General features: G+C 35.2%; 1 pseudogene; it reads right to left on the bottom strand.

Annotated features, from left to right (window-relative positions):
• The window catches only part of LOC103085902 (metalloreductase STEAP2-like), a 27,444-nt pseudogene extending 20,707 nt beyond the window's left edge, over positions 1 to 6,737 (bottom strand).
• Between the last annotated feature and the right edge of the window lie 7,393 nt (positions 6,738 to 14,130).

Raw genomic sequence — 14,130 nt, 5'->3', positions numbered from 1 at the left:
GCTGAACTGCCAGTTAGTGCAGTAACATTTAAACAACAAACTTTCTCTCAGAAACATAATTTAATAGTAACAATCAACATAAATTGAAATGACAACATATTAAGATCCAAATATTATTTTTTTTAAAAACTGAAGAGTTAATTCTTTAGACAAAATTTGCCCTCTAAATTTGGTTTTGCGGTAATAATGGCTCCAATAAAAATAACAAAAGAAGTTATAAGTAAAATATGACATAGATTGAATAAAGAATCAATCAACCAGATTTAATTTTATTTTTAAATGAAAAAATTCATGCCAAAAATGTGTCAATGAAATAGGAATCAATAAATCACATAAATGGAATTTTGCTAGAAAGGAGTTTTTCAACAAATGTATATCAAAATCAAAAACCATAATTCACAAAGAGTCATGTACCACAATGTTCACTGCAGCACTATTTACAATAGCCAGGACATGGAAGTAACCTAAGTGTTCATCGACAGATGAACGGATAAAGAAGATGTGGCACATATATACAATGGAATGTTACTCAGCCATAAAAAGAAATGAAATTGAGTCATTTGTAGTGAGGTGGATGGACCTAGAGTCTGTCATACAGAGTGACTCACTGGTCTTTGGCACAGGTGACCAAACTGGCTGTTCCAGAAACAGAGACTGCGCAGATCAACATTTGAGAGACCCCAAAGATGCACAACATAAAAACCCGAACTATCAACCAACCAACCAAACACAAAACACATACAATTGAAAGAACCAGGCATAGATGTGTAACATCTCTTGGATTTTGTTTTATTCAAAACAACACCACAAAACATAGACCTACTCACAAAAACTCTCCTCGTTAAAGTTACCACCCCCTATCGTTTTGGGTGTAAACTACTAGTGCCCTTTGAAAATATTAGTATATGTGTTATTTTTTTAAATGAAAAGTATAATATATAGAGAGAGTTATGAGTTTCTACTTCTTATTCTGCACAAATGATTTGTTAATATGTTTTACAACATGGTTTCTATATCAATACGTATAGATCTGTCTCACAAATTGCTTTTGCAATTAATTTTATTTCCTGTTAAGGCAGACCTTCATTAGTCTTCCTAACTGATTTTTAATTAAACATTTTATTTTGGAATAATTATAGATTCACATGCAGTTGTAAGAAATAAGACACAGATATTCCTACCATTGACACAGTTTTCCCCAAAGGTAACATCTTTCAGTAACCCTGTGGCTACTGTTTTATAGCCATACACACTTCACTTCCTTCCTGCCCCTACTCCCGCCTTAGGCCCTGGCAACCTGTAATCTCCTCTCCATTCTATAATTTCATCATTTCAAGAAATGTTATGGATAAATGGAATAATACAGTATGTAACGATTTAGAATTATTATTTTTAATGCAGCATAATTCTATGGAGATTTATTAGGAGTTTTGTATGTATCAGATTGTTGAAGGTCTGCATTTACCAGTTTGTTTACCCATTCATTTGTTGAAGTGATTCCAGATTTTGGCTATTACAAATAAATGTGCTATGAATATTTATGAAATATTTTTGTGTGAATATAAGTTTTCATTTACCTGTGATAAATGTGCAATGGTTAGATCATATGACAGTTACATGTTCAGTTTTTTTTAAGAAACTGTCCAGTTGTCTTCCACAGTGGCTATTTCCATGTACAATATGAAAATGATCCAATTTCTCTGCATCCTGACCTGCATTTTGTATCACTTTAAAAAAACATTAGCCATTCTGATAAGAAAGGTGTGTAGTTATATTTAATTGTGCTTTTAATTTGTATTTCTGTGAATGGCTGATGGTGAATATCTTCCAAGTGTTTACTTGGCATGTGCACAGACTTGTGATTGTTAATTTTACGTATCAACTTGACTAAGCCGTGGTACCAAGATATTTGATCAAAGACCAGTTTAGGTAACACTGAAGGTAGTTTTACATGAGATTAAAATTTAAATCAGTAGACTTTGAAAGAAGCAAATTACCCTTCATAATGTGGATGGACCTCTTCCACTTCGCTGAAGTTTAAAAAAAAAGTGAGGTCTCTTGAGGAAGACAGGATTCTGCCTCCAGAATGACTTTGGACCCCAGTTGTAATATCAATCTCTTCCCTGGATCTCCAGTCTGCCAGTCTGCCCTGCAGATTGTGTCTGCACTTGTCAGGCCCCAGAATCACACAAGACAATTCCTTACAATAGTTCTCATTCTCTCTCTCTCCCTCTCTCTCTCTCTCTCTCTCTCTCTCTCTCTCTCTCTCTCTCTCTCTCTCTCCCCTCTCTCTCTCTCTCTCTTTCTTTCTCTCATATACACATACTACTGTTTCTATTTCTCTGGAGAACCCTGAGTAATACAGTTCTCCTCAGTGAAATATCTGTATTCTGCCCATTTCCTAATCATTCAACTGTTGAGTTTTTAATAAATCCTATAAACAATTTGCTGTAGAATTGTAGTTTGCAACATTTTCCCCAGGATGTAACTTGTCTTATCATCTATCTAGCAGGATATTGTGCTATTTTACTGATGAAATCCAACTTATCAAAACAACAACAACAAAACCCAAACTCTTAACCCAGAATTCCATATCTAGTAAAACTACCCTTCATAAGAAGACAAAATAAAACATGAGTAAGTTTCCAGCCATCAGAGCTGAACTGCAAATAACAGTAAATAGGTAATTTGAGATAAATTAGACCAAATAGAACGTCAGGTGTAAGAAGAAATGAAGGGCATGCAAAACTGTAAATATAATCCTGTGTTGTGTTGTCTTTAATGTACATAGATGTAATATACACGAAAACTATTGCACAAAGGATGAGGGTACTTAATTGTACATATCTGTAGCAAGACTTTTACATTTTATGTACTAGATCAAGGGGGACTGTAATAGGTTAAGGGCACATTTTAAAAAATTTATTTCTTATATTAAAGTATTGTTGATTTAGAATATCATATTCATTTCAGGTATAATATAGTGATTCAATATTTTTTATAGATTTTACTCCATTTAAAGTTATTATAAAATATTGTCTATATTCCAAGGATTAATTCTTTAATCCCTAGAGAATTAACTAAAACGTGTAAAGAGGTATAGGTAAAGTCAATAGAATAAATAAACTAGAATAGTTTTTCAAAAACCAGTAGATAACTCAAGAAAGAACCCAACAGTAGGACAAGAAGGATCAGTAGAGAGGATTGGGGAAGTAGCAAATAGTAAGATAGAACTCAGTCAAAATTTATATTAATTTTGTTTACAATTAATGATCTACATATTCCAAGTGAGAGGAATTTAGGTTGAATTCAAAACAAGACCGAAGCATATGCTCTCTACAGGGTCATAATTTGAATTTAAAACACTGATAGAATAAAAGAAAATGATGGAAAGAGATTTATCAAACAACAGTAAATGTAAGAAAATGGTAGGGTTATAAAAATAGTGGAAATATTAAGTATCAAGACAAAGACTATCATAGAAGATGATAAAAGCTTTCAAATATCAGGAAGATATAAATTCCTGGTGATTTTCATGATAAAAGAATTTTTAAAATAAATAAATCAAAAGCTCACAGAACTTAAAGCAATAGAGTTAAATCCAAAAGCATAGTTGGAGATTTTGACAAACATCTCTCTGGAACTGATAATTAGACAAAAAGCAGTAACGATTTGGAAGGTATAAAAACAATCAGCCAATTACCCTGACTGATTTTACAAAATGCTATGCCTAATAATTACAGAATATTTATTCTTCACCCAGACTTTTCATCAAAATAAGCCATATGCACCAGTCTCAATAGTTTCAAAGACAGAAATATTAGAAAGTATATTCTGACCATACTGGTCTTAAAATAATAATTAATTATAAAAGGCATTTAGAAATGTCCCATATATTTGGAAATTTTAAAAATCATTTGTAAAGAACTCATGGATTAAAAAAAAGTAATCACAGGGGTAATAATAAAATATTTTGAAATTAATTATGTTAAAATCTCAATGTATCTAAATTTGTGGAATAGAATTAAAGCAGTGATTAGAGAGAAACTTATAAATGCTCATATTTTAAAAGAGTAGAAATAAATCATCTGTCATAAAAAGTAAAAGGAAGTTGAGTAATTTATATCTGATGCAATTAGTAAGAAGGATAATAATAGTGATAAGAGCACAAATAAAAGAGAAAGTGGAACAGTAATAGAAGACTTAACAAAGAACAGGTACATTAACAAGATGATGTGAAAGAAAGAGAAGGAGCAAGTGAGAGGATAAAAATTACCTACATCAGAAATGAAAGAAAGAATATCAATACTGATCATCCCACAGACAATAAAAGGTAATAAAAAAGATTTTCATGTACAACCCTATGCCAAGAAATTGGACCATCTCCCTGAAAAATCACAACTTACCACACTTGTCACAGAATTGCCCTCTGCCAATTAAAGAAGTTAAATTTGTTAGAAACATTACTACAAGGAAAACTCGGGACCCATATGCTTTCACAGCTGAGTTCTCTCAAACACGTTTGGAAGAATTGATAGCAATCATATATTCATGTACTTTCATTCCTTGAAATGTCTGGAATCAAAACATTTCCAAAGCTGTATTTGCCAAAAAAAAATGCATTAATTGAGATTTATTTGAGTTTGTTCAAATATTAAAAATCGATTTAAATTTTTTGGGGGGAATCATAAATGAAATCTATTTTCATACTATCATAAGATCCTTTAAAAGTTTTTCCCAGTGGTATCATATATGTAAAGTATAAACAGCTACAACAGGGTAAAAAGCATCCTGTATTTTAGTTTTTACAAATTCTACAGCAAGAGGCAGGAGAGTGGAAGAATGTATAAGTTGAAGTTACTTATATTTTTGAGTCCTTGTTTCTTCTTGAAAATGATGCCAAAATATTATAAATTCCTCGAGACCATTTTATAATAAGGAATTCTTGTATTTACCTATAAAAATCCAGTGTCAGACATGTAATCTCTTGTACTGAACATCAGAGAGACGAGATGTGCTGTCAGACAGTACCTGTGATGGTGAGGATGAACGGATAAGTCTCTTGGGCTTTTTTTCGTCAGTTGTTTCCAAGTTTTTCTTAGTTGTATCTGGCAGTGGTATAAATCCATTCATCTTGTTAAAGCTTTTGTGGAAACTAACTTGTTAAAACTACCACTTGACTTTGATAAGTAAAAGGGTAGTAATGCTTTATAACAGCCTTTTATTTCAAAACATGATGCACTTTGTCAATTTTTGAATAATAATGATTTTGTGGTCTTGGATTTATGATTAATTCATCATATTCATCGACAGGTTATTGTATTTTGGAGGTGCAGAGATGCCCATGATATTCTGAGCTGTTGTAATTGATCAAAACTTCTTAAAGGGAGAGAAAAAATATTCTTTTGATAAAATGCAATGTTAAAAAATATAGTCACCCTATGGTGACTGGCCCCTTTCTTTTTTTTTTTTTTTTTAAACTTCTCTGCTTTTATTCTGCAAAGAAAGGGATAGTAGCAGCTTTTACTCTAAATGATTTTGAATTAGCCACATAATTCTTATGCAGAAACATTATTTAAAGAATAATTCTTTCCCCTCCCTAAATATACCAAAATTTCTATTACAAGGTACGTAAAGTTTTACAGTATTTTAAATCTTATGTTTTACAAATTATACTAATCAAGTATTTTACTAGCATCAGATAAATATCAAGCACATCCCAAACCTGCTGATAAACCATGTTGAGAAACAAGTATCTCTCTGGACTTCTCATTGGTAAACAGAGCCTGTAGGCAACACGGACTGAAGCAAAGAAAAAGCTTAGTATCCAAGCAGTTTTCTACCTGTGACTAGGCCTCCAACCAAGGTGGAAATCCCCTATACTTGGTGCCTTAATAAAGCTGATAAGCAGCTGCCAGGAGACCTGTCAGGTAGACCAGGGAGAGCAAAGTAATGGCAACTATAGGCAAGGTTTTATTCACAATCTCAATAGGAATCTTGTAAAAGTCACTCTGCTGGTTTCTAGCATATGGATGAATCACACCTCTGACAAAAAAATAACGAAAGAAAAACGTGGCTAGGCTACCACCACTGGCCCTCTCCAGAGAGTAAACAGTCGCAGGGGTCAATTTTCAATCTCCCTAGCTGATGATACTGATCCCAAGTCAATGGGAATTAAATTCAACTGACCGGCAAGTTCAATAACCTGCTGTCAAGCTTGAATATTGTTGCTGCACATATAAACCTGCCGGCTGGCATCCTGAGGTCCTAACTGAAGTGCCCAAGCTGAGACAACATTAAATCCTTTCACAATCAAGGAGTACTATAATAATGAAGCCAAATATTCCACACTGGATTCTGGGTATTGGTTTATCCTCATGTTATTGCTCACATCAAACAAGGATTTTACCCATAAGCAGATGTCTCAGGTCCCACAGGGAGATGTAATGTTCTCTATGTATGGCAACATACATTATATTTACTTTTATTAGAGCATCTTCATGGTGAGTGACATCTACTACATGAGGAAAAAATTCAGAAGCAAACTTAGGATTTCTGCTTCCTATGACCACATGATAGCCACATCTAATAAGTCGAATGGTCAGGGATTTAGCAAAATCCCCACTTCCAATTATACCTACAGAGACTTTCTCTGCACCTTTGATACCACTTATGCCATTAGGCAAAAAAGTTTCGCTAAGGCTCTTGGGGTTTTCCATCATAGAGATCGATTCCATGATACGGACTCTTCCAAGATCACCACAGATATCCTGAGAATCTTGTTCAAACGCAGATTCTGATTCAGTAGGTCTGGAGAGAGGCCCGAGATTCTGCACTTCTTGATAAGGTGGTGCCGATGCTACCGCGGGCCGCTCTTTGAACAGCAAAACTCTCCGCACCCTCTGCAGGGGGCAGAGGCGGGCCTAGCAGCTCCCCTGGAGCAGTGCCGACTCCCCCGGGGCCTCCCCAGGGGCCTCCCAGGGCTCTTCGGCCTAGGGACCCCGCCCCTGGCCCGCGGCTGGCAGCTTCCCCACCTCCGACTGGCCCCTTTCTATAATGCCCCCTGTCAGTCTCTCCCTTCTTCCTGAGTCACATCAGAAAGCTAGATGACATGGATAGACCTAGAGTCTGTCATACAGAGTGAAGTAAGTCAGAAAGAGAAGGACAAATACCGTATGCTAACACATATATATGGAATGTAAGAAAAAAACAATGTTATGAAGAACCTAGGGGTAAAACAGGAATAAAGACACAGACCTACTGGAGAACAGACTTGAGGATATGGGGAGGGGGAAGGGTGAGGTGTGATAGGGCGAGAGAGAGAAAAAAAAAAAAAAGTTAGCACTTGTGAGGATTTTACTTTCATTGATTGATTAATCATGTTCAGGGGTAACATTCAAAATATTTACCAGCCAGCATGCCATCCACTGATCAGTCAGACCTGTTGCCAGCTGTAAAGCTGCAGCTGGATGTTGGAGACCACGAGCCAGGCCCCTTCAGTTGGGAGGTTTGCGACATGCACCAGGAGGGTCTGAGGTGGTACTGGGGGTATTGACGCTTTTCAATATTGTAATAACTAGCATTGCCATACCAGTACTTTTCAGTTTAATATTAACCCTGATAATATATCCCTTAGTCTTCTCTTCTATTTCGTGCCCTCTCCAAGTTCCTTCAGACATTCTTTTTGTGAAGTAAATTATATACTTCACCATATTGGCCAACCTGCTCTGAATAATGGCTAGTGTCTTTCTTAACTGTGCAGTTTGTGTTAGTCCAGAAGTGGTCTACCAGCTCAGACTAGACATTGTGCATCCTGAGTTGAGCTCTATTTCTATTAGGACCATTAGAATTATACTTTGTTTTCAATATCAATAAAATGAAAATCTAATGTCCCTTTTTAAAAAAAAAAAAAAAAAAGAAAGAAAGCTAGATGACGGCATTTCAGAAGCGGTCCCACTGCTGCTGTTGCCACTCAGAGGATGTGAAAAATGTACAGCCAGTAGTTTGGCTCAAGCAGTGGGAGGTAAAGGGTGCATTTTCAATGCAGTGATGAGGCAACAACAAACTTTATAGCAGATGAAATGACTATTTCATCGACATGCAATGGAAAAAAGTAATATTTAAGGGGGAAAGATAAAACAAGACAGAGAAAGCAACAGTATTAAAAGAATGGAATCAAGCACAAAGACAATTTCTGTGGCTGAAAAACTTGACAAGCAATTCAGGAAATATCTGGAAAGTCCCATCCCTGGAAGCATTGTTCTATAGCTGTGTTCTCTCTTGCTGCTGTGGTCATCAGTTTTAGAAAACAGTTCTTTGTGAATATTTTTATGTTTCTTCAAGGCCCAGGCTTTCTGACCTAAGAGCACTGGCAAGCTTGATTGTGGGCTTCCCTGGTGGCACAGTGGTTAAGAATCCGCCTGCCAATGCAGGGGACACGGGTTCGAGCCCTGGTCCAGGAAGATCCCACATGCCGTGGAGCAGCTAAGCCCATGCGCCACAACTACTGAGCCCAAGAGCCACAACTACTGAAGCCAGTGTGCCTAGAGCCCATGCCCTGCAACAAGTGAGGCCACTGCAGTGAGAGGCCCTCACACCGCAACAAGGAGTGGCCCCCACTTGCCGCAACTAGAGAGAGCCTGTGCACAGCAACAAAGACCCAACACAGCCAAAAATAAATAAATTAAATTAATTAATTAAAAAAAATAAATCTTAAAGGATGATTACCTCAGAAGATATATATTGGATATTGCTCCAAAGAGACTATGGGAATTAAACTCATCTGACGTAGAGACATTTGCTCAAATTCCAGGACAGTAAACATCTAGGTACCTTCCTAACACTCTCCCCAGAAAAGATTTTTTTATTCTTATTTTATTTTATTTTGTTTTTTTGCAACTCAAAGTAAAGGCCTTTCTTTCAATGAAGGGGAGGTTGGGCCCATAGACTAACTGTCCTCTATAAATTCTGAATCATGTTACATCAAGATTCTTGAGATGCAGGAACAAGTGAACATTTCGCTGACATTGTGCCCCTCCATGGGCTTCAGGGCTCCAGGAAATGGCACTAAGATTCTCTATGAGAAACAAACTGCTTTCTAGCCCAGAGATTACATGGTTTCTGTCAACACACACACACACACACACACACACACACACACACTGTCACTTGCAGAGAAGTTCTATACTTGTTTCCTCACTCTGTATTGCCTATTTCACTGTTTCCTGGATTTTGATCCTCTAGGCCTCATCACCTGGACTTAGGATTCACCCTCCTGACCCAGGTCCACTGTGACCCCCAGCTTTAAGTGCCCTGTTCTTCACCATGACCAGCCTAATCCCATGGTTACACATATCAGGCCTTTTCATCCTGCTTCTATCACCCAGAGTACCGTGATTCTAAACCCTGATTTTAACCAAATGCTCAGCACTTGCAAGATCTTATTATTAATAACAGATATATTATTATTATTGTCCATATGGCCAAGAAAGACACTAAGGCTTCCTGAATCTCAAAATTGAGATGTTAACACCTGCTGTTCTGTCCACGTTATAAGGCACTTGTGAAAATCACTTAAGATTTTTTGTGTAAAAGTAAATTGTAAACTGTGACACACTAACAAATAAGATTTTCTTATAATGATTAATATCATCAGACTAAGTCTATAAATATTTGCTTCAACATTGACATTTCTATTTGCTAATTTTTTTCATGCTTCATCATGTAATTAACTTGACTCCTAATTGATAAAAATGACAATACTGTAAATCAAAAACATGGAAAAGACTAAGTATAAAATGATTCCAAAGGTGTCTGAGAAAAATATAAGAACTTCTTATATAATTTTAATTAATTCCTTATTTTTCTACAAATTTTTGATTCATATACTATATTTATATAGTAAGAAATGTATACAGTTGTAAATGTCTGTGATTGCTCAACACTTTTCTTTCTTAAGAGGTGTATGATCAAAAATGTTTGCAGACCACACTGACTTAAAGAGCTACAAAAATCTGACAATGGATGTTTTTATATATTACTGTTACATATATATGCTGCAATTAACTGTCTTAAAATATTTCTATCAAGGACCAATACCTCTCATTTTAGGGATATCTTTAAGGAGATAATCAGAAATAAGCTTGAAGAACTATGATTTAAAATGTTCATTGTGATGCTATTTATAATAACACTTGGAAAATGAAATAAACTTCTCAGATATAGCCATCACATAAATATATAAAATGAAGCAAAATGTTAGACATAAAGGAAATGGATAAATAAACAATGATATACAGGTAGGTCAATAGAGTACACAGATTATTGAACTAAAATTTTGATTTTGATAACTATTTTAAAGAGTATTTATGAACTTATGAGACTACTTGAAAAGTATATAAGTAGAAAAGCAAAAACATGACTGAAAATGATTAGGTACATGCATGCATATATATATATATATATACACACACACACACACACACACACACACACACACACACACACACACACACACATGAAATACTGAAGGAAAATGTATCAGTGATATTATCAATATTAATGTTATTAAAATGTTTAGAAAATGTATATTTACTTTCTTATTACTTTATCAATTCATGAAATTATAAGTTCTCTGAACAGCCATCTTTCACATTACGATTAGAGTGATCTATCTAAATGCCATTTTCCTGTTCAAAATCATTTGATAACTGTCAACTATATTCTCCATATTAGTTCACAAGACACCTAACTAAGAATCTTGTTTGCCTGTTAAAGTTGTAAATTCCTGTCCTCCACCACAGACTTAAAATCTATGAGAGTAGATAATGGGAATTTATATTTTTAATAGACAGCCCAGGCAATTCTTACCCATGCTAAAGTTTCAGAACCACTGATACATTCCTATACAGTATGTATGACATAAAAGCTATGCATGAATTGTTCCCTAACAACATATTCAGGCTTCCTTCTTGTTAGTTCCCGCCTCACTGGGTGACATTCTAAGCTGGCCTCTGTACAAGGAGGGCAAGGAGATACCAAATAAAGAGGCAGACCACTCCAAATTGGTAGGTGGCAATTTAATGAGCAAGAGGAACTTACATACTTGTCTTGAGCAGCTTCAGGATGAGTAGATCTCCACACCCATCTGTCAGAATCTTAAATGCTCATACAGGCCTTAACAGGGTTTGGTCATTTATTATATGGTCATAATTAGGGACCTAATTAAGCTTAAAGGTTTTTGCACAGCAAAGGAAACAATAAACAAAATGAAAAGACAACCTAAGAAGGGGAGAAAACATTTGCAAATGATGCTACCAACAAGGGATTAATTTCCAAAAATATTAACAGCTCATACAGCTCAATATTAAAAAAACAAACAACCCAATCAAAAAATGGAAAGACCTAAATAGACATTTCTCCAAGAATACATACAGATGGACAAAAGGCACATGAAAAGATGCTCAACATCGATAATTATTACATAAATACAAATCAAAACTACAATGAGGTATCACCTCACACCAGTCAAATGGCCATCATCAAAAAGTCTACAAATAATAAATGCTGGAGAGGCTGTGGAGAAAAGGGAACCCTCCTACACTGTTGGTGGGAATGTAAATTGGTTCAGCCACTATGGAAAACAATATGGAAGTTCCTTAAAAAACTAGAAATAGAATTATCATATGAACCAGCAATCCCACTCCTGGTCTTATATCCCCAAAAGATGAAAACTCTAATTTGAAAAGATACATCACCCCAATGTTCATAGCAGCACTATTTACAATAGCCAAGATGTGAAAGCCACCTAAATACCCATTGACAAAGGAATGGATAAAGAAGATGTGGTACATATACAGAATGTAATAGAATATTACTCAGCCATAAAAAAGAATGAAATAATACCATTTGCAGCAATATGGATGAACCTAGAGATTATCATACTAAGTGAAGTAAGTCATATAGAGAAAGACAAATATATGATAGCACTCATATGTGGAGTCTAAAAGAAATGATACAAATGAACTTACTGACAAAACAGAAACAGACTCACAGACATAGAAAACAAACTAATGGCTACCAAAGGGGAAAGGGGGGGAAATAAATTAGGAGTTTGGGATTAACATATACATACTTTATACATAAAATATGTAAATGACAAGGACCTACTCTATAGCACAGGGAACTACATTCAATATCTTTTAATAACCTATAATGGAAAAGAATCTGAAAAAGAATATATATATATATATATATATATATATATATATATGTGAATCATCTTGCTGTACACCTGAAACTTACAGAACATACTAAATCAACCATATTTCAATTTGTAAAAAAAGTTAATATAGAGGCCCTAACGGGGTTTGGTCATGTATTACATGGTCTAGATGATCCCAATGCCTTACTCTCTCAAGGCTGTGTCCTTGAAACAGTCCCTAGTGTGGGAATGGTGGGAAGAAGGTACATTCCAAGATAGTGGATAGGGTGAGGAGCCTTCTATTGCCTGGGTCCAGCTAGTGGGTCAACTGCCAGTCACAGCATTTCGGTGACCTCCTCCAACAGTTGTTCACTCTTAGACCTGAAATTTATGTTATAGTATGATCTAGTAGCTTAAGGTAACCCCCCAAACCACCTTATGTCTCATTTCTATGCCTGAGGTAACATCAGTCACTTTGCCTGTGTGTGCTTCACCCATTTTCATCCAATCAACTCCCACTCAGCCTCTAGGACTCAGCCCGCCGGTCCCTCCAGAGGTCTTCTGAGGCCAGATTTCAGTGTTCTTCTTTCTGACTCCAGAACATAATATTATTTTACTAATTACACAAATTTTACTGTATACATTTGTATACATACAAATAATTTTACTATATGCATTTTATAAAGTTGCTCTTGCTTATTGCACTCCACTTCCCTACAAAACCTCCTTGTTGAATTCACAGTACTTAGCACATTTCCTAGAACAAGGTAGCATTCCATAAGTACTTGTGAATTCACCATTTAAACTAAATAGCCTATTACGAGCAATTTTATGAATGAATACACTTACTAAAATTCAAACTCAAATGATTTAATGTAGTTACATTTTTTCTCTTTTCATTTTATAACAGGCAAGCAAATACACCTAATCACCGTGGAGATCTCTAGTTAGATTGTGACTTCATTTCAGAGAACTGCAGTCATCACTTGAATGTGTTCAGTACACCTCTAAAAGACATATACTTGCTATTAACTTAGAAGCATTTGATCTCAGAAAATGCAAAGACTACTGTGAAAGTCATTTGTAAGAACTGTTCAAACTGCCCAAAACATATTTCAAGTATATTTGCTTTCATAAGACCTGTCAAACTCTAAATGGATTATATTTTACTTATTACAAGTATTTTTCATAGTAGAAATATGATTGTAAAGGAGATTTCATTGTAATTATTTTATCTTATACACATAATGTTCTGAAGTGTCTGTGTACTTATATGTTACAGTAATAAAGCACACAATGTGATATGTACTACATATACATCTCAGGAAAAGCTATGCTTCTGAAGTAGGCCAATTATTCTATTCCCTGTGACTGAATGTGACTCTGAAAACATTCTATGATTAGTTATCCATTTCTTATTATGTGAAAATAGAAGACTAAACTTGGATCTAAGATGGAAAATACAACCCATAGGCTGAAATTTTATTATAACAAATATAAGATGCCTTAGTTTAATCGGTAATATGCCAACAAGTGTTTTCAGGTAAGTAACTAGGTACAAGCACTGGGGTATAAAAGTGAGTTAGATACAAAGGTGAAAATGAGAAGAAGTTCACGATTTGTGGAAAAGGTAAAGCTGAAAATGACTACAATACTATATGATTTATACTACCATTAAATTGAATGAGGGGTGATGCCTGCCATAGAATGGATGAGCTAGAAAATTCTATTTTGCCTGAAATTCACTATGGGCAAGACCTGATAAAGTCATATTCATCTCCAGATAAAGTCATATTTATTCAAGTTGTACCTTCTCTCCAAAATCAAATCCTTTTCGGCTGTATTAAGTGTTCCTATTTTTTCTAGGTTGAATTAAGTCTTCTTAATTATTCCTAAGCTTTTCAAGTATCAGTTAGACCAAGGTACAG

The sequence above is a fragment of the Lipotes vexillifer genome, unplaced genomic scaffold, assembly GCF_000442215.2.
Source record: "Lipotes vexillifer unplaced genomic scaffold, Lipotes_vexillifer_v1.1 scaffold66, whole genome shotgun sequence".
NCBI lineage: Eukaryota > Metazoa > Chordata > Mammalia > Artiodactyla > Lipotidae > Lipotes > Lipotes vexillifer.
Note: the sequence above shows the minus strand (reverse complement) of the source record. Positions and strands in the feature narration are given on the sequence as shown.